A 19,898-nucleotide genomic window follows, 5' to 3' on the forward strand; every position below is an offset into this window, starting at 1 on the left:
GAAGCTCAAGACCTTCCCTTTGGTGCCTCCCCCACCTCACCGCCCCCACCCCCCACTCCGCTCTTCTCAGGCCCGCCAGCACCCACCCAGCCCTAAGTCGTCTGGCTGCGAGCGGGAGGACGCGGGGGCTGGGCTTTCGGCCTCCCCTCCCCCTCCCTTCCTCCGCCTCCCTCCCTTTCCCCTCTATCCTCCTTCCTCCTCGCTCCCCTCCCTCCTCCGTTGGCCCGGCCACGCCCGCCCCTTCCCCTCCCCCGCCTCCTTCCCCTCCCCTCCCTCGTGGCTCAGGCTGCCCGAGGCTGAGTCATCGCCGCGGACGCTGCCCGGAGAGCTGGCGAGCAGGTAGGGAGATTGTGAAGAAAGCGACCCTGTGCGACCCGTGACCGCCACCACGAACAAGGCTGAGTCCCGGCGCATGGCCCTCTCCCCGAGAGGCCTGAAGAGGCACGGACAGGGCCCAGGATCGCGATGGGGAGGAGCGACGGGCCCCGGAAGGCGCTGATTCCGCCTCCCTTACAGCAGCATTTTGAAGAGCTGCACATAGGATGCAATCTAAGCGTAACATTAGGTGGCATCCAGGCCAGGCATCGCAAACTGGCGGCCCACGGGCAGGTTTGGCCTGCACCTGATCTTTATTTGGCCTACACAGTGTTGTTTGTTTAGGTTTTAGCCAGATGCCAGTGTTTAAACACCACAGGATATTTCATAGGGGGGAAGTCTGATTCCCAAGTCTTGAAAAATTAGAATATATGTCAACACTGGGCCAGTATTTCCCATGACAACAGTAGCGTCCTGCTGAGTGGAGCTGCTTCTTTAGTCAAGGCATTGCGTCCTCGAATTCCCCACATTCCCCACTACTCCTTCCTTTTCACCTAAGCCATTGAACTTGCTTTCTGTTACCTGTGAAGCCCCTGATTTAGCGATTCCTAATCTATCTAGTCCATGCTACTAATTTCTCAGATGGGAATGAGGAAATGGAGGTGGGAGTTTCCCAGTCACACAACATGTGGCCTAAATGCAGAAGGAGAATCCAGCTTTCCCTCACCTACCAATCTTCCACCAAACCATTTTGCTTCCTTTGGAATGCAGGCTAAGGAAAGGAATTGGCTTGTGAAAAGTGGGTCCCAGGAAGTGATCTGGAGATCAGGGTGGACGCCACATAGAAGATTTTCTGGAACAGAAAAAACCAGAGAAGGGTACAACTTCAGATTTCTTTCTATATCAGGGCAGATCTGTACTAAGGAATTGAGCAGAAGTAGAGTGTACAGCAGCCTGACACTGGAGGTGATGGTAGCCTCTCAGGATCTTTCCCTTGGAGTTGGAGTGGAATACAGAACTAGGGTAAGCGGATGGATGGCACAGTTGGCAATTCTGGCAAATTTGGTTATAAGAAGTTGTTTGTAAGTCACTGGAAACTTGGCCTTTGAGATACTAGACTGTTGTATAAGGGTTGCAAAGACAGTGTCCCAGCTTGCTTGGATTATTCTCTAGTGTAGGGCTTCTCAGTCTGGGATGCACATGATTTTTGTAAGAGGAGAATTGATTCACTAGGACGGTGATGGAACTGAAGCTCCTACGTTTCTGACAAGCTTCCAGGTGATGCCAATGCTACAAGCTCCCAGACCTCTCTTTGAGTAGCCAGGCTCTGAACTCCCTGTGCCTTCTGTTTATTTGCAAGGGTCTTTGTTACAAGGCAGCCAAGAGGAAGGGCTCAGAATCAGAGACCTGGAATCCCAGCCCACCTTTTAATAGCCAGGTAACCTTGGGCAGGCTGCTCATCCTCTCTGTGCCTCCATTTTCTCATCTGCTCAGTTGGAATCAAAGAATACTTACTTGCTTAGGAGGATAGGGAAGGAAGAGTGAACCGGACATGTGGCCTCACCGCAGTGCGTGGCTCATGGTAGGAGCTCTGGAAAGGTAGTTTGTGTTATCGTGCTCTATCATGCTCTCTGTGGGATTGCCCATGGGCAGCGACACCCATAAGCTTCATGGTCAGGGAGGGGGAAATATGGGACATTTCAGGATGAGGATCGAACCCCTTAATGTGGGCCTACAGGCCATGTGTGGTATGGTCACTACCCAGCCCACCCTTGCCGCACTCCCTGTCTATCCACGCTTCAGCCACACTGGCTGCCTATTATTAACACATTCTTCAGCTATGGTACTTTCTGTCCTCAGAGGCCTCGTACGTGGTGCTCCTCATGCTTTAGCTGCCTGGCCCCTTCTTACCTTCAGTCTCAGCTCCTATTCACTTCCTCAGCGATGCCTTCCTTGATCCCCAAAGTCTTTAAAGTAAGGATTTAGAGGGTGTGTTCTGGTAGAAAGGGAGTACAGGGGACATCTCTTGAGGAGATTTATATATATATATATATATATATATATATAAAAAGAGAGATCACTGTTTTTAATAGAGTTTGTGTTTATTTAGAGCAGCTTTTTGTGGAGGAGGTGGTCGGAGGGGAGGGGGAACTAAACACTGCCCCGGTTAGACTACAAAATGCTTCTTCGCACATTAGAAAAAGGTACAGCTTTGGGAATTCCCTGGTGGCCTAGTGGTTAGGATTCCCGGCTTTCACTACCGTGGCCTGGGTTCAGTCCCTGATAGGGGAACTGAGATCCTGTGAGCTGTGCGGCACAGCCAAGAAAGACAAAAGAAAAAGGCACAGTTTGGGCAGGACTGGCTCTCCGCTCTCGCCTGCCCTCTCCACCTGTTACCTTTGTACAGTATACACACTGTGCAGCCTTAGTGCTGATGCTTCCCTGAGCAGCCTCGTGGTGACCAGCTTAACCTTCCTGCCTGGATTCAGTTCCTTTCAGAAACTCTCTTCACTCCATAAAACTCATCACACGTCGGAATTTGGTGTCTTGAGAATGATTAATTTAAAAATACAGTCCCCTGTACTAGACTCTATATTCCATCCAGGCAGAGACTATCCATCTTGCTCTAGGCTGTATCCCCAGTGCCTAGCCTGGTGCCTGTAACAAAGCAGGTGTGCCATAAATATTTGCTGAATATAGTTGACTCTTGAACAACACAGGTTTGAACTGCGTGGGTCCACTTATACCTGAATTTTTTTTCAATAAATACTACTGTAGTACTATATGAGCCACAGTAGGTGGAATCTGAGGACGCAGAACTGCAGATAAAGAGGGCAGGTATAAAGTTATATGCGGATTTTCCATTATAGGGATGGGCAGTGCCCCTAAATCCTGTGTTGCTTGAGGGTCAGCTGTATTTTAGGGGCTCATTATCTACCAAGAGAGGTAGGACTCATCAAAATACCCATTGCACGAGCTGGGGACTAAGTGTTGCAGCCCCAGGGAGGGAGGTGTCACTTCTCGCTGAGGTCATCTGGGAATGCTCACAAAAGAGGTGGTGTTTCTGCTGAGCCTAACAGAATAGGTGGAGTTCATGAGACCCACATGAGTGCGAGGGTGTTCTTGGCAGTGGGAACAGCAAAAGCAAAGGTACGGAGGGAGAAAAGTTCATTGTGTTCCTTTGACAGGTCACAAATTGTGATCAGCAGACTGGCCAAATGTGTATTGTGAATTAGCTGCTAATATTTAAAAATAAGATTTCACATATAGATCCAGATTTCTCAATTCTCTTGAAAAATTGAAAGATCCCAACAGGCAGCAATTGATTGACATCAAGAAGTGACAGTCCTGGGGCTTCCCTGGTGGCGCAGTGGTTAAGAATTCGCCTGCCAATGCAGGGGACCCGGGTTTGATCCCTGGTCAGGGAAGATCCCACATGCCGTGGAGCAACTAAGCCTGTGTGCCACAACTACTGAGCCTGCGCTCTAGAGCCCGTGAGCCACAGCTGCTGAGCCAGTGTGCCACAACTACTGAGCCTGTGCTCTAGAACTCGTGTTACACAACAAGAGAAGCCACCGCAATGAGAAGCCCGTGCACTGCAACGAAGAGTAGACCCCGCTCTCTGCAATTAGAGAAAGCCTGCGTGCAGCAACGAAGACCCAATGCAGCCAAAAATAAATAAATGAAATAAATTAATTAAAAAAAAGAAGTGACAGTCCCTTTAGAAGGCATATGCTTTTGCTCCCGTTTGCTATAGTACACGCCTTTCCCCATGGCTTTTTAAAAAATATATATACGTATTTATTATTTTTTTTAATTTTTATTTATTTTTGGCTTCATTGGGTCTTCGTTGCTGCGTGCGGGCTTTCTCTAGTTGTGGTGAGCGGGAGCTACTCTTTGTTGTGGCGTGCGGGCTTCTCATTGTGGTGGCTTCTCTTGTTGCAGAGCATAGGCTCTAGGCGCGTGGGCTTCAGTAGTTGTGGCACACGGGCTCAGTAGCTGTGGCACACGGGCTCAGTAGTTGTGGCTCATGGGCTCTAGAGCGCAGGCTCAGTAGTTGTGGCGCATGGGCTTAGTTGCTCCGCGGCATGTGGGATCTTCCCAGGCCAGGGATCAAACCCATGCCCCAGGCAGGCGGATTCTTAACCACTGCGCCACGCCACCAGGGAAGTCCCCCCCATTGCATTCCTATACCCAGCTCTCTTCGCTCATTTTTGTCCCTTCCTGGCCTGGCTGTGCGGCTGGCTAGCAGACCATTTGATTGGCTTAATGGGAGTTGTAAGGACAGGTGGTTCCCATCTTACAAGTCAAACGCCAGACTAAGGAAGTTGGCCAGTACCCACCCTAGAGGAAATGAGGAGCCATTGAAGGTTTTTGAGCTTCTAGATTCAGTAAGGCTGTGATGGACTTTAAGAAGATCCACATGGACTGTAAAAAGAGGCACAATAACCCAGAGCAGGGGCATGAATGCCACGGCTTTTTTTTTTTTAAACTGGTGAATAACAGGCCTTCTCGTCTAATGAGGTAAGCTCGTAACTGCAGGGATTTCAAGGGTCTTCAGCTCCACAGAGCACAGCCAGGCCCGAGTTCAAAAAGAGGACCCTCAGGCAAGGAGGCTGGTGAAGTTCTGGAAACTGAAGGAGTGGGGAGTTCTGCGTGAGGCTTTCAATGAGGAAAAAAAACCATGGATTGACTCATAGTTGGGGGACAGGCACTTCCAAAAGGTAGAATTTTAATCTTAAAGGTTTCTAATGACTCACACGTAGATGACATCCAACTTGCTTTTGCTTAGCCTTGAATATTTGCAAATACATTATTTTGCTTTAAAAATAATTGTACTTTTCTTCTGTTTATAAAAATAATATATCCTCATTAGGAAAAAATGGAAAATGTAGAAAAATGAAATGAAAATAATAATCACCAGTAATCCTACCACCATTGTTAACATGTTGGTGGATTTCCTTGTTTATTTTTTCAGTGTATTTGTGCTTTTTTAAACAAAGTTGGGGTCACATTTCACATATAACTGATTGCCCTTTTTTGACTAATGCTATGAATCTTTCACCATGAGAAAGTGTTAATGCATCTTCTTATAAAACTTTTAAATAAGGTAAAATTCAGAAAAGAAAAACATTATATGTTAGCATTTTTCTGGTTTATGAAATATGCTTTGAAAAAACATTTTGCCTCTTTGTTTCTTCCCATTCTCAAAGTGTGGTCAGGAATCTGACTTCTTTTCATCATGCAAAACAGATACTATCACCCTTATTTTACTGAAGAAAATGAGTCACAAAGATGAAATCATTTACCCCGAATTGATTAGTCAGCAGCTAGTCCAGGGTAAGACTACTAAGCCCCAGGCCTTCTGAGCCTGGCTTAGTGCTGTGAGAGGAGGGGGGATACACAGACTGCGCTTCCCCGCTGCCATTACCTTTAGTTTAGAGAATGCCAGCTGTGCTTTATATTTTTAATTAATTAACTTATTTATTTTAAGTTATTTTCTTTTTTTTTAATTTTTGGCTGCATTGGGTCTTCCTTGCTGTGAGTGGGCTTTCTCTAGTTGCGTTGTGCGGGCTTCTCACTGCGGTGGCTTCTCTTGTTGCGGAGCATGGGCTCTAGGTACGCGGGCTTCAGTAGTTGTGGCACGTGGGCTCAGCATTTGTGGTGCGTGGGCTCTAGAGCACAGGCTCAGTAGTCGTGGCACAGGCTTAGTTGCTTCGCGGCATGTGGGATCTTCCCAGACCAGGGATCGAACCCATGTCCCCTGCATTGACAGGTGGATTCTTAACCACTGTGCCACCAGGGAAGTCCCTTTATCTTTTTAAAATATTTATTTATTTATTTATTTGGTTGCGCTAGGTCTTAGTTGCGGCTCACCAGCTCCCTAGTGGTGGCATGCACACTCTTAGTTGAGGCATGTGGGCTTCTTAGTTGCAGCATGCATGTGGGATCTAGTTCCCTGACCGGGCATCAAACTCGGGCCCCCTGCATTGGGAGAGCGGAGTCTTAACCACTGTGTCACCAGGGAAGTCCCCAGCTGTGCTTTAAATTCTGGGAATCAAGGGGGCTTTAAAGTGAGCACAGTTAATCCGAGTATACTTCGTGGAAGAGGCAGATTTTATGCAGCATCTGGAAGGTTTGTCCAATAAACAGATAAGTCAGTGGCAAGCACCCAAGCCTACTGATTCCCAAGTGAACAGTAATACCGGGCTTTATCTTGTGGCAAGCCTTACTAAGCCCTTGAACACGCTTATGTTATTTAATCCTCACACCCAACTGTGTGAAGCACTGCTATTTTCATTGATTTAAAAATGAAGAAACATGGGGACTTCCCTGGCAGTCCACTGGTTAAGACTCTGCGCTCCCACTGCAGGGGGCACTGGTTTGGTCTCTGGTGGGAAACTAAGATCCCATAGGCAGCATGGCCAGAAAATAAAAATTAAAATAATAATAATGAAGAAACAAGCATAGAGCGGGGAGGCCTCACAGCTAGTCAGTACCAGGGCAGAGGTTTGAACGCAGGTATCCTGGCCCCAGAGCAGTTACCGCGTTCCATCCACACACCCTCCCTGCCTGAAGCTTGAAGGTTGAGCAGCAAGGCCCAGGCTTTGTACCACCGCCATCACTGACAGCTGACGGGTTGTGCTCAAGGGACCGAGGGACGCACAGGCAGTGCCGGGGATGCTGTGCCGTTTTGGGGACTGTGAGACAACAGCCAGCTGGGGAGGGCGCCCGGAGCCCTCCGAGAGGATTCCTAAAGTGGGAAAATATAAATAAAAAATTCCCCGGAGCATTAGGCATACCGTGGCCATTCCTCAGTGACTGTTTCTTGATTCTTCTTTTGATTCCAAAATAAACTCCAGCCTGAAAGGATAGAATCTACAGGACGACTTGCGTTCTAGTCCTGCCTCAGCCACTATCTGTTTGTGTGATCTTGGGCCAGTTACTTTCCCTCTCTGGGTCTCGGGGATTAAAGCTGGTCCTTTCACCTGGTCTTTGCAGTTCACATTCCAGCGCGCTGTGGCCAAAAAAATGCTGGGCCTTAGGGATGACTCGGTGGAAACTGGAGCTGTTTGCCATGTGCAGGGGTGTGTGGGTGCTGTGCCCACCCTGCTTTTGCCCCGCACCCCAGCGTTTGCGTGCGCAGGAAGGCTCTCGGGTGTCCTGGGGAGAGCCCAGCCCAGCCGCATCCCTGGGCAGTGCACTTGGGAGTGAGGACATGCACATGGTTGGAGGCACTTGAATTCCTTCCTAAGATCTCTGCTCCCCAGGGCCCAAGTCACCTGAAGGGGCGCCCAGCCTTGGGTCTACTAGCTCAGCCCAGCAGCTCCACTCCACCTTCACCGGGCAGCCGGTGGTTCTCAGGCACAGCCATGCCTGCCCCTACGAGGAAACCTTTGCTGGCTCCCCGCTGCCCCAGGAATAACATCCAGGCTCCTCAGAATGGCAGAGAAGGCCTGCTTCCACCTACCCCAACCTGCCTCTCCAACTCTTTTGCCCTGTCTCCCTAATGTAGAGCTTTGTGGTTTTAAAAGTAGGGACACCTGGATTCAAATCTCCTGAGTCTTCCTGTTCCTGGCTTTATGATCTTTAGGCAAGTTACCACACATCACTAAACCTTGATTTCCACACCATTAAAATAGGGGTGGTAGCACCCATTCCATAGGACTGTGTGAGAAATTAAATGAATCACTTAGCATGGTTCCTAGAACGTGGTAAACTCTAATAGGCCTTAAGTGCCTGTCCTTGTTATTATAACAATTCTCAGCCTCATTTGGCTACCACCTCCTACTTCCTGAAGCTCAGCACTCTTTCCCAACACTGTCTCCATACCTGGAAAGCCCTTCCCTGTCCCTCTTCTCCACCCAGCAGGCTCCTACACATTCTTTCAAGCCCTATTCAAAAGCATTGCCTGTGAAGACATTTCCCTCCTTCCCACTTCCTTCCTCCTCTCTCTGCTTGTCAGCACTGTATCCCAGGGGCCATGCTTACTGTCACTTATGGTGGAATAACCAGCATTACACACCTCTCGGTAGGATGCAGTAGACTACACGACTCCATCTAATTTGCTCCTGCCAAAAATATTGAGCCTGAACCTAATCAGGTCTTCAGAGCTGGCTTCAATTTACAAGAATTTCAGGGGGTAGAGGAACACGTCATGTAACCCACAGAGAAGCAATCAGGCAAGTCCAGAATGTGGGACAGTTTATAAGGCAACTGGTGTGATTTCTTCTTAAAAGTCAACATTGTGAAAACAGAACAAAAGCAAATGTACTGGAGGAGGAGGTTCTAGATTCAAAGAGATCCTAGAGTCTAACAAGTAAATGTAAGATGTGATTTTTTTTTTTTTGCAGTACGTGGGCCTCTCACTGTCGTGGCCTCTTCCGTTGTGGAGCACAGGCTCCGGACTCGCAGGCTCAGCGGCGATGGCTCACGGGCCCAGCCGCTCCACGACATGTGGGATCTTCCTGGACCGGGGCACGAACCCGTGTCCCCTGCATCGGCAGGCGGACTCTTAACCACTGTGCCACCAGGGAAGCCCAAGGTGTGATTCTTGATTGTATCTTGGCTTGTTTTCTTTTTAAAAAAGCTATAAAGACCAAGTTTTTAGACAGTGGGGGAAATCTGACTATGAAGTGCATATTAGATGATATAAGGAAATTATTAATTTTGTGAGGTGTGGTAAGTGTATTGTGGTTATGGAGGAGAATCCTTATTTTTTGGAAATGCACGCTTAAGTGTTTAGGGCTGAAGTGTTAGAGTATCTGCGCTAAACTTTAAAATAGTTCAGCCACAAATTTAACATATAGTAAGATGAAGTAAATATGGTAAAATGTTGACGGTTGTTGAATCTATGCGATTATATGTAGGTATTCATTTTATAATTCTTCCTACTTTCCAGTATGTTTCAACATTTTCAGAATAAAAAGGTCTTTTTATTTATTTATTTAAAGTTTTCCTTCTCCAGGGCTCCCACAGCAAGTTTTTAGACCTTTATTAAAGAACAAATCACAATATATGGAGGCGACATATGCCAGTGAGTCTCGCCATTCAGATTACAGATTACGAACTCCTGGCCGTAGGATCCAAAGTCTGGATCAACTTTATTTCTCCCAGTGCCAAGTTCATAATAAGTGCTCAATAAACATTTGTTCAATGAATGAAGACTTTACTCGTGCTACCGTGCATTGTCCATCAATAAGCTTACTTGGTAATCTCCAGAATGAAAAGGATAATGACAAAATTTAATCAAGCACTTACTATGTGCCGGGCTTGGTGCTAAGTCCCGAACGTGCATTATCTCATGTAACCCTCACAGCAGTCGGGAAAATACTGATCCCATTTTACACGTGAGGAAACTGATACACAGAGAGGTGGAGAAACTTGCCCCTAAGATCACTCAGTAATGGCAGAAGCATGTGGTTCTAACCATTACACTATGTTGCCTTGTCCCTCTCTGGCACAATCCTACAGGCACAGGTAATTATCTAGGTACGTGTTTTAGTACCTACCTCTGCTGAACTAGGAGCCCTTCAAAGGCAGAGGAAAGAAAACATGTCTACACAAAAACTTGTATACAAATATTAATAACAGCATTATTGAGAATAGTCAAGGAATGAAAACAGCCCAAATGTACATCAACTTGATGAACGGATCAACAAAATGTGGTATATCCACACAATGGAATATTATTCAGCCCTAAGAAGGAATGAAGTACTGATACAATCTACAACATGCATAAATCTCGAGCACATTACACTAAGCGAAAGAAGCCCATCTCGGGGACTCCCTTGGTGGCCCAGTGGTAAAGAATCCACCTTCCAATGCAAGGGATGCGACTTTGATACCTGGTCAGGGAACTAAGATCCCACATGCTGCGGGGCAACTAAACCTGTGCACCACAACTACTGAGCCCACGTGCCTTTGAGTCCACACGCCACAACTAGAGAGGGAAAACCCGCACGACCACAACTAGAGAGAAGCCCAAGCGCCACAACGAAGAGACCGCACTCTAATGAAAGATCCTGCGTGCTGCAACTAAGACCCGACGCAGCCAAAATAAATAAATAAATATTTTTTAAAAAGAAACCCATCTCAAAAGAGCACATAATATATGATTCCATTTAAATGAAATGTCCAGAATAAGCAAATCCATAGAGATAGAAAGTAGAGTAGTGGTTGATTAGGGCTAAGGGGTTGGAGGATTGGGAGGTGATAGCTAAAGGGTCCAAGAATTCTTTTTGAGGTGATAAAAATATTCTACGATTGATTGTGGTGAAGGTTGCACACTCAGTATATCAAAAACAATTGAATTTACAATTTAAATGGGTGAATTGTATTGTGTGAGAATTGTATCTCAATAAAGCTGGGAAAAAAAGCAGAGGAAGTATCTTATGCACCAGTGAATCTGCCAAGCTAGTTGAGTGAAAAAAGAAAGAATGAATGAATGAATGGCTGTTTCCATTGCAAATGACAAAAATCTTCCGTATTTCTGAAGTCTAAAATGAATTTCCTTGACAGCCTTACAGGCATGCTCACTCTTAGCTCCCAGGAACTCAATTATATACTAAGAAACCTGATAATTCAATAAATAATTCCTGAGGTTGCCAGTGCTACTCCAGAAGAAAAGAGAAATGCACAGATGATTTCTTTCAGATACAAACTGTGGGATTGCTGAACAAGGAGATGCCAGGATGTTCTGTCTGGGAAGGGTCGTGGAGATCTCACTGTGATCTGTTTCTACTTGGCAAACCTAGATTCATTTATTTGGACTCATCTGACTATTCCTGTGTTTTTTTTCTCCTTGCCCTGGTCATTCAGAAGGATGGTTGTAAATGAAAGCTCCAGGATAAAATACTTTATGAGGTTCTGTGGAAATAATAGGGAAGGACCCAAACACTTCAGTGGGTGTCCGTCAACTGGCAGGGAAGTTTGCTTGTTCAAAATGTTGGTTCGGGCCTCATCCCTGGAAGATTCAGATTCAGTTCAACTAGTGTGGGGCCATAGAAACTGCGTTTTAAATAAAGCATCTGCGGTGTCCTTGATACAGGGGAAGCCTGGCCATATGAGAAACACTGACCTAAATAAAGCATAGACAGGAGGAACTGAAATGTGTACATTATCTCAGGCAGAAAAATGGGTTTGCTGAGGGATCTTAGAGATCATGGAATTTAAAGGTTTTCATGCTGTGCCCCCTGGAACTCCTAAGGACTCCATGGAGCACTTGGAGGGGCTGTTGAGTTGGTGGAGGTACAGAGATGCAGATAGGTCTACCTCAGCACATGCCCCTTTTTCTTTTTGTTTTTTATTTATTTATTTATTAGAAGATGTTGGGGGTAGGAGTTTATTAATTAATTTATTTTTGCTGTATTGTGTCTTCGTTTCTGTGCGAGGGCTTTCTCTAGTTGTGGCAAGCGAGGGCCACTCTTCATAGCGGTGTGCGGGCCTCTCACTATCGCGGCCTCTCCTGTTGCAGACCACAGGCTCCAGACGCGCAGGCTCAGTAGTTGTGGCTCACGGGTCTAGTTGCTCCGCGGCATGTGGGATCCTCCCAGACCAGGGCTCGAACCCGTATCCCCTGCATTAGCAGGCAGATTCTCAACTACTGCGCCACCAGGGAAGCCCCCACATGCCCCTTTTAACAGCTCTATTTCCATTTTTTTTTCTAAACTAAGATATTGGGTTCTATTGCTTGAATGCCATTAATCGTGCCCTGTCCCTCATATGCAAGTGGAAAAACTGAGGACTAGAGAGGAAAATATTTTCCCAGGGTAGCAGAGTGACAGCACACGGATGGCAGAACCAGGGCTGCTACCAGGGCTTCACTTCCAGCCCAGGGCCCTTCCCACCAGGGAATGCCAGTTTGGACACATCTCTTCATCTCAGGGTGGCTTTCCCTCTCTGCCTGCAGCAAATCCCACAGAAGACAGCAGGGCCTAGACTAGGGTAAGAGGAATTGAGGCATCCTGCCTCCAGCACAAAATTTAGGGGGGTGCCCCAAAATTCAGAAATCAAGACAAATAATATTTTAATGCAATATATTAAAAATCAAAATTAATGCCAAAAAATTCATGATGAACAAAATACCAAAATTTTACATAAAAGTGAAATCAGTAGTTCTGATTTTTCCTTTTGCCCCAAGCTTCAATATGGCTCTCTACAGCACTATTACTTATCCTGCTTTCATTTAAAGTTTTGGTATTTTGGGCATTAATTTTGATTTTTAAAATATTATATTTGAACTTCCCTGGTTAAGAATCCGCCTGCCAATGCAGGGGACATGGGTTCGAGCACTGGTCTGAGAAGATCCCACATGCTGCGGATCAACTAATCCCGTGCGCCACCGCTACTGAGCCTGCGCTCTAGAGCCCGCGAACCACAACTACCGAAGCCCACGCGCCTAGAGCCCGTGCTCCGCAACAAGAGAAGCCACCGCGATGAGAAGCCCGCGCACCGCAACGAAGAGTAGCCCCCGCTCGCCGCAACTAGAGAAAACCTGTGTGCAGCAATGAAGACCCAATGCAGCCATAAATAAATAAATAAATAGATTTATTTATTTATTTATTTTTTTGCAGTACGCGGGCCTCTCACTGTTGTGACCTCTCCTGTTGCGGAGCACAGGCTCCGGACGCGCAGGCTCAGCGGCCATGGCTCACGGGCCCAGCCGCTCCGCGGCATGTGGGATCTTCCCGTACTGGGGCATGAACCCGTGTCCCCTGCATCGGCAGGCGGACTCTCAACCACTGCGCCACCAGGGAAGCCCAGATTTATTTTTTTTAATAATAAAATATTGTATTCAAGTATTATTTATCTAGGTTACTAAGTTTTTTTGTGTTTCCCTTAACTTGGTGCCTGAGGCAGGTGCCTCATTTGCCTCGCCCTAATCTTGGTCCTATAGAACAGGTCTTTTGGCAGATTACTGAGTAAATGCCCCATTGTCCTCTGGGAATCCCTCCAGATCCTATCACTTTATTTGTCTGATGGAACTGATGTTTGTTTGGTCTCACTGTGACATTGCCCTTGCCACTTGACCTGCAGAGAGGTTTGTAATCTGCAGGGGATATTTGTTTTGCTGACCCAGCAACATTCTCCCCTCTCTGGCAACAGTAATTGTTAAATTGTTCCGGTTCATTCCCTCCCCATCTGTGCAGCTGACTCCAGCCCATAGCCTAGACGTCGGCATGTGACTCAGCTCTGCCAATCAGAGGCTTGCATCCCCTGGCCACAATGATTGGTTCAGGAGTGGTCATGTGACTCAGTTACAGCCAATGAGACTCAATTCTGGAGGTCTGGTCTGAACTTCAGGAAAGGGAGACTTTCTCTTTTCTCTGGTAGCTGAGAGGACAGGATGTAAGCCACCTCGGGCAGCCTCTCTGAGACACAGAAGGCTGCAAGGTGGACAGCAGCAGATAGAGGCAAGGAAGAAACGTCCTGGTGATATTGCTTGAGCTCCTGGATCCAGCTGTGCACAAGGCAATTCTACACTCTGGACTTAAGGGAAGTGTGGGCCAACTTTTGCCCAAGTCAGTTTGAGTATTGTCTCTGTCACATAGCTGATTCACTCCTTCCCTGCAGTCTGTCCAGGTTGTCCCTGGGAGATGCCTTGGAGAAGCCCAGCCCCAGACTTCCATCCTGAAGATCTTCATCCAGGTGATGGCATCCTTCATCCAAGGGCAGCCTTAGAAGGCAGAGTATTGGTAACAACAACAACTCTAGATACCATTACTGAGCAGTAGTGCCACTGTCGGGTCCTGTGGTAAATATTTACACACCTATATACTCATTTTCTCCTATAACAACTCTACAAAGTAGATTCCATTACTAACTCCAGGCTGAAATCCGGTCCATCCATCCCCAGGCCAAATGTCCCAAATCACCAACTAGAGGCAAAGGGAAGGCCCCGGTTAACCAGCAAATGAGCCTGCTTCCCACTCCACTGTGCTCTTTAGTAAATGGATAGACTTTCTAGGAGGCAGACTGTTTCTAAGAACAGCTGAGCCTGGGTGTTAACAAACCCGTATCCCCACACTTTCCCGCAGCACTGTCAGCATCTTGAAGTAAAAAACCTTAGGCCAGCTTCCTTTGACCTGGGAGTGAAGCTCAGTGCCACAGCACAGCGGTGGCCTATATGAGAAAAGAATCTAGAAAAGAATGACTATATGTACATGTATAACTGAATCACTTTGCTGTACACCTGAAACTAACACAACACTGTAAATCAACTATACTCCAGTAAAATCAAAACAAAACAGAACAAACAAAAAATTAGTGGGTGGGTCGACTCACTGACCGTGGCCGTCTTTGCCATCTTTGTTCATTTATTTATTCAACAAACATTGATTGAGTGCCAGCTATATGCCAGATCCCGTTCTCAGCACTGAGGATACAAATGTTGAACAAAACTGGGGGCAGTCTGTGCCTCCAGGGAGCTGACAGTCTTGTCAAGGAGGCATGTATTAAACAAATAATTGCACATGGAATCATTTAATTACAAGTAGGATAAGCAAGGAGAAGGAAAAGTTCAGGCTGATATGAGAATGTGCAATAGAAGCATCTTAAACCCATTGGCGGACTAACTAAGCAACTTTATTCATTTGACAGGTGTGTTTGGATTGACTGCTCAGTGCTAGGCACTGTGTTTGCTGCTGAGTGCTGGACAGAGAGGGGAACAAGGCTCAGCCCCTGCCCACAAGGATCTTGCCATGCACAACAAATACACCATCTGACCAGCTCTCCCACCTGCAGCCTGTGAGCAGCTGCAAGTTTACAGCTTTGACATCCACTTGAAAGAGCAATGCCGTGCCTGCTTCCACAGGTGAACCAAATATATTTGACTAGTTCCATTGGCCTCCTGTTGGTCTTACTATGTCTTTCTCTGACCCTCAATGACTTTTGCTCTCAAGGGTTGGAAAAATTGGGACAAATGGTCGCTGAGCTTATTGAGAATGTTTTATGATGCTCTGTAAAAATAGGGTCTTGGGTGAAAAATGCACATGGTCTCATTGGGAGAAGAAGGCATCAGGAAAGGGAAGGGACTGGGGATTGAAACTCCCTGGGCCTTGTGGCCCCAGCCTGCTGAGGACAGGAGCTTGGCTTTGATGGCAGGCCTTTGGTGATATTTCTGGCTGCCTGGCCCCAAGGGTATGAACTGGAGTGTGTTCCCAGCTCGCCACGGGGAACTTTCTGGATGGCTTTATTATTCAGAGCATAAGATGCTTTGGCTCCAATAGCCGGAGACAGTCAGCGATTCTGCAGAGCTGGGTTCTCAGCAGCAGAGGTGAGCATGTGGGTGGTTTCAGACACAGGAGGTTTGGCTCAGTCCTTTTTAGAGCCAGCCTCCCGCAAAGCAGCCAGAATCACTTGGCCCCCTGGGCCCTAATCCAGGCCTGAAATGTGACAGGGTGGGGAGAAATGGGAAGGGAGTGGCCTCTGACTGTATCCCCCCTGGACTGAAGCACTTAGAGGGTGGGGAATGCAGCTGATTCTTTTTTGTATCTCCCAAGCCTGATGCCCTGGGACAGGTGTCTTGTATCTCATGTGTTGAGGGCTTACTATATGCTAGGCATTAGTTCATTTAATCCTCACAACAACCCCATGTGACAAGTTCTGCTGTTATTCTCATTTTATAGGTAGCTGAGGCTCAGGGTAGTGGAGGAGGATCCACAGAGATTACAAAGCTGTGCTACCCTGTCGTCTCAGCATGGCCCTCAGAGAGCAGACAGTCAGCAGAGTGGGAGGGTGGTGAGGATTCTCTTACATGTGGCTGTTTGGGGTGAAGCCTGGAATAGAAAGCAGCTAACTCCTGGGACAAGCCTTCAACTTGGTACAGAGCCTTGACCATCCTGGCTCTAAGAAGTATGGCATTAACTATTTGGAGAATAACGTAGAATGTAGCATTTTGTCGCTTCACTAAGGCCTTACTTTATATCAATAATAATACAAGTACATAACCAATCCATTAAGGTCTTCTTTCTTTTTTTTTTGTTTGTTTGCGGTACACGGGGGCCTCTCACTGTTGTGGCCTCTCCCGTTGCGGAGCACAGGCTCTGGACGCGCAGGCTCAGCGGCCATGGCTCACGGGGCCAGCCGCTCCGCGACATGTGGGATCTTCCCGGACCGGGGCACGAACCCACGTCCCCTGCATCGGCAGGCGGACTCTCAACCACTGCGCCACCAGGGAAGCCCCAAGGTCTTATTTCTTTTCAGTCACTGAGGCAAGGGCTTTATGTATATCATTTCATTTAATCCTCACATCAAGCCGTGAATAGGTATTATTATCCTTCTGAGGAGAGAGACATTAACTAACTTGGCCAAGGTCACAGCTAGTGAGTTACAGAGCCAGGATTCAACTTAAGAATGCGTGGCTCCAAGATCTCCTGATTCTCTGAGCATCAGAGACCTGGCTCAATTCCTGGTTCCTCCATGAACCAACTGTGTGTCCTTGGCAAGTCGGTTAACTTTTCTGGGCCTCATTTTCCACATCTGTGAAATGGGTAGGTTGAGCTAGATGATGTGTTAGGCCCCCTCCGTCTCTGATATCTAGACTTTGAACCCCTTGAAGGATATCACTTATGTATCCCCAGCACCTAGCAGAGGGCCTGGCCCAGAGTGGGTCTAGGTCCACATCTGTTGAGCTAAATCTATCCTGATGGGGCCCCAGCTCTTAGCTCCACAAGTAGTTGCCATTTCCAAATCTCTGCATTTCATAGCCTCCCCCATCCAAAGATACCATAATTTATCCGTTTTGATTGTTTTCCATTTTTCGTATTAAAAAAAAAAATGTTACTGGCCCAGGGAGGTGGGCCCTGCCGCCAGGGGGATCCGTCTGCTGTCGTTGCAAAGTGGAACCCTGTCACGCGGTCAGCCTGCCACACGGTCATTCTGCCGGCAGGCACTGTACAAATCCATGGGGAGAAAAGTCCAAGCAGTGAGGCCTCCGCTGCACCGGCCATCCTCTTCTCCCAGGCCTGGGCCCTAGTTGGCCCTCCCGCCTCCACTGCCCCGCCCGGCACAGGGGGGCTTGCGAATGGTCAGGCAGCCACCCGGACGCCTTCCTTCCTCTCCAGGCAAGATGGCGGGGTGCGAGGCTGGTGTGACTTTAGGGCAGCCGCACCTTTCTCGGCAAGATCTCAACACTTTGGATGTTACCAAGTTGACGCCACTTTCACATGAAGTTATCAGCAGACAGGCCACAATCAATATAGGTACAATTGGTCATGTAGCTCATGGGCAATCTACGGTTGTAAAAGCTGTTTCTGGAGTTCACACTGTCAGGCTCAAAAATGAACTAGAAAGAAACATTACAATCAAACTTGGCTATGCTAATGCTAAGATTTATAAACTTGACGACCCAAGCTGTCCTCGGCCAGAATGTTATAGATCCTGTGGAAGTAGTACACCTGATGAGTTTCCTACAGATATTCCAGGGACCAAAGGGAACTTCCAATTAGTCAGACATGTTTCCTTTGTTGACTGTCCTGGCCACGATACTTTGATGGCTATTATGCTGAACGGTGCCGCAGTGATGGATGCAGCTCTCCTGTTGATAGCTGGGAACGAGTCTTGTCCTCAGCCTCAGACTTTCGAATACCTGGCTGCTATAGAAATCATGAAACTGAAGCATATTTTGATTATACAAAATAAAATTGATTTGGTGAAAGAAAGCCAGGCTAAAAGAACAGTATGAACAGATCCTTGCATTTGTACAAGGTACAGTAGCAGAAGGAGCTCCTATTACTCCAATTTCTGCTCAGCTAAAATACGATATTGAAGTTGTCTGCGAGTACTAGTAAAGAAAATTCCAGTACCCCCAAGAGACTTTACTTCAGAACCCTGACTTGTAGTTAGATCCTTTGATGTCAACAAACCTGGCTGTGAAGTTGATGACCTTAAGGGGGGTGTAGCTGGTGGTAGTATTCTAAAAGGAGTATTAAAGGTGGGCCAGGAGATAGAAGTCAGACCTGGTATTGTTTCCAAAGATAGTGAAGGAAAGCTCATGTGTAAACCCATCTTTTCCAAAATTGTATCGCTTTTCGCAGAGCATAATGATCTTCAGTATGCTGCTCCAGGAGGTCTTATTGGAGTGGGAACAGAAACTGGCCCCACTTTGCACCGGGCTGACAGAATGGTGGGGCAGGTGCTTGGTGCCGTTGGAGCTTTACCTGAGATCTTCACAGAATTGGAAATTTCCTATTTCCGGCTTAGACGGCTTCTAGGTGCACGCACTGAAGGAGACAAGAAAGCAGCAAAAGTGCAAAAGCTGCCTAAGAATGAAGTGCTTATGGTGAACCTAGGATCCCTGTCGACAGGAGGAAGAGTTAGTGCGATCTCGGCTGATTTGGGCAAAATCGTTTTGACTAATCCTGTGTGCACAGAAGTAGGAGAAAAAATTGCCTTTAGCCGAAGAGTTGAGAAACACTGGGGTTTAATTGGTTGGGGTCAAATAAGAAGAGGAGTGACAGTCAAGCCAACAGTAGGTGATGACTGAAGAATTAAATAACAGATTTGGATGAAGTCGGAATTTCTCTTCACCTAGGGGTATATTTTCAAAGCAATAGTGAGGAATTAATTTCACAGCTCATTACCTTAGGAGTAGCTGTAAGGTTATTCTCATTTTTTAGTGATGAAAAGTTAACCTCTAAAATAGGGTCTACAATAAATGTAAAAATGGCATAATGTTGGCATAATGTTGGATTGAATCTACATTTTACCAGAAACTAATCATTCCCAAATAATGTCTAATTTATACATCAGTGCAGTTTTGAAAGGAAACTGCTACAACCAGCCTTTGCTGTAGCACACATCCCACTGAATCTGTTTGACATAAAATTTTTCTTCTTAAAAAAAAAAAAAGTTCCTGTATGTCTCTCTCTTTTTACTATCCTGCATGTCTCTTAATGGACTAAAGTATCACTTAGTGTATACCCAGATGTGGAGTTCTTGGGTCATGGGGTGTACACAAATCCCTCTCAAAAGTTGTTGTAGGAATTTCCGTTCCCACCATGTGTAAGAGCTACCCTTTCCCCATATCCTTCCAAAACTGAAGTTTGTCAGATTTTAAAAATTTTGTCAGTTGGCTGAGTGTGAAGTGGCATAAATATATTTTAACTTTTCATAGTGGAAAATTTCAAGTATTTACACAATAGTAGAAAGAATAGTACAATGAACTTCTACTGTACCTATTATTTACCTTCAACAATTAATAACTCCTTATCAATTTTGTTCCCTTTCTATTCTACCACCCATTATTTTTAACTGAATCCCAAATGTCATACCATTTCATCTGTAAATATTTCAGCAACATCTCTAAAAGATAAGACCTCCCCTTTTTAAACACAACCACAGTACATCATCAAACAGCACCAAATGTCAACAATTCCTTAATATTATCAAATATTTGAGTCAATGTTCACATTTCTCCAATTACACTTTTTTTTATATTTGTTTGAATTGGGATTCAAACAAGGTCCATACATTTTTACTATTTTTTTTTAATTTTTTGGCCACACTGTGTGGCATGTGGGATCTTAGTTTCCCGACCAGGGATTGAACCCGCGCCCCCTGTGGTGGAAGTGCAGAGTCTT

At 46.4% G+C, this 19,898-nt stretch overlaps 1 protein-coding gene and 1 pseudogene across 4 annotated transcripts in view; both read left to right on the forward strand.

The window, feature by feature from the left end:
- Positions 1 to 292: 292 nt before the first annotated feature.
- Positions 293 to 19,898, forward strand: part of LARP1 (La ribonucleoprotein 1, translational regulator) — a 109,408-nt gene continuing 89,802 nt past the window's right edge. Inside the window, exons 1-3 of one of the 4 annotated variants that reach the window (XM_060144086.1) lie at positions 293 to 339; positions 13,891 to 13,965; positions 14,917 to 15,130. The gene's annotated coding sequence lies outside the window, so the exon portion shown is untranslated. Of the gene's footprint in view, positions 340 to 13,779; positions 14,072 to 14,916; positions 15,131 to 19,898 lie in introns of those variants that run through there. The other 3 variants (XM_060144089.1, XM_060144087.1, XM_060144088.1) reach the window with 3 other exon arrangements.
- LOC132518540 (eukaryotic translation initiation factor 2 subunit 3-like) lies at positions 17,382 to 19,112 on the forward strand (annotated as a pseudogene).

Source organism: Lagenorhynchus albirostris, chromosome 3, assembly GCF_949774975.1.
Source record: "Lagenorhynchus albirostris chromosome 3, mLagAlb1.1, whole genome shotgun sequence".
Lineage (NCBI taxonomy): Eukaryota > Metazoa > Chordata > Mammalia > Artiodactyla > Delphinidae > Lagenorhynchus > Lagenorhynchus albirostris.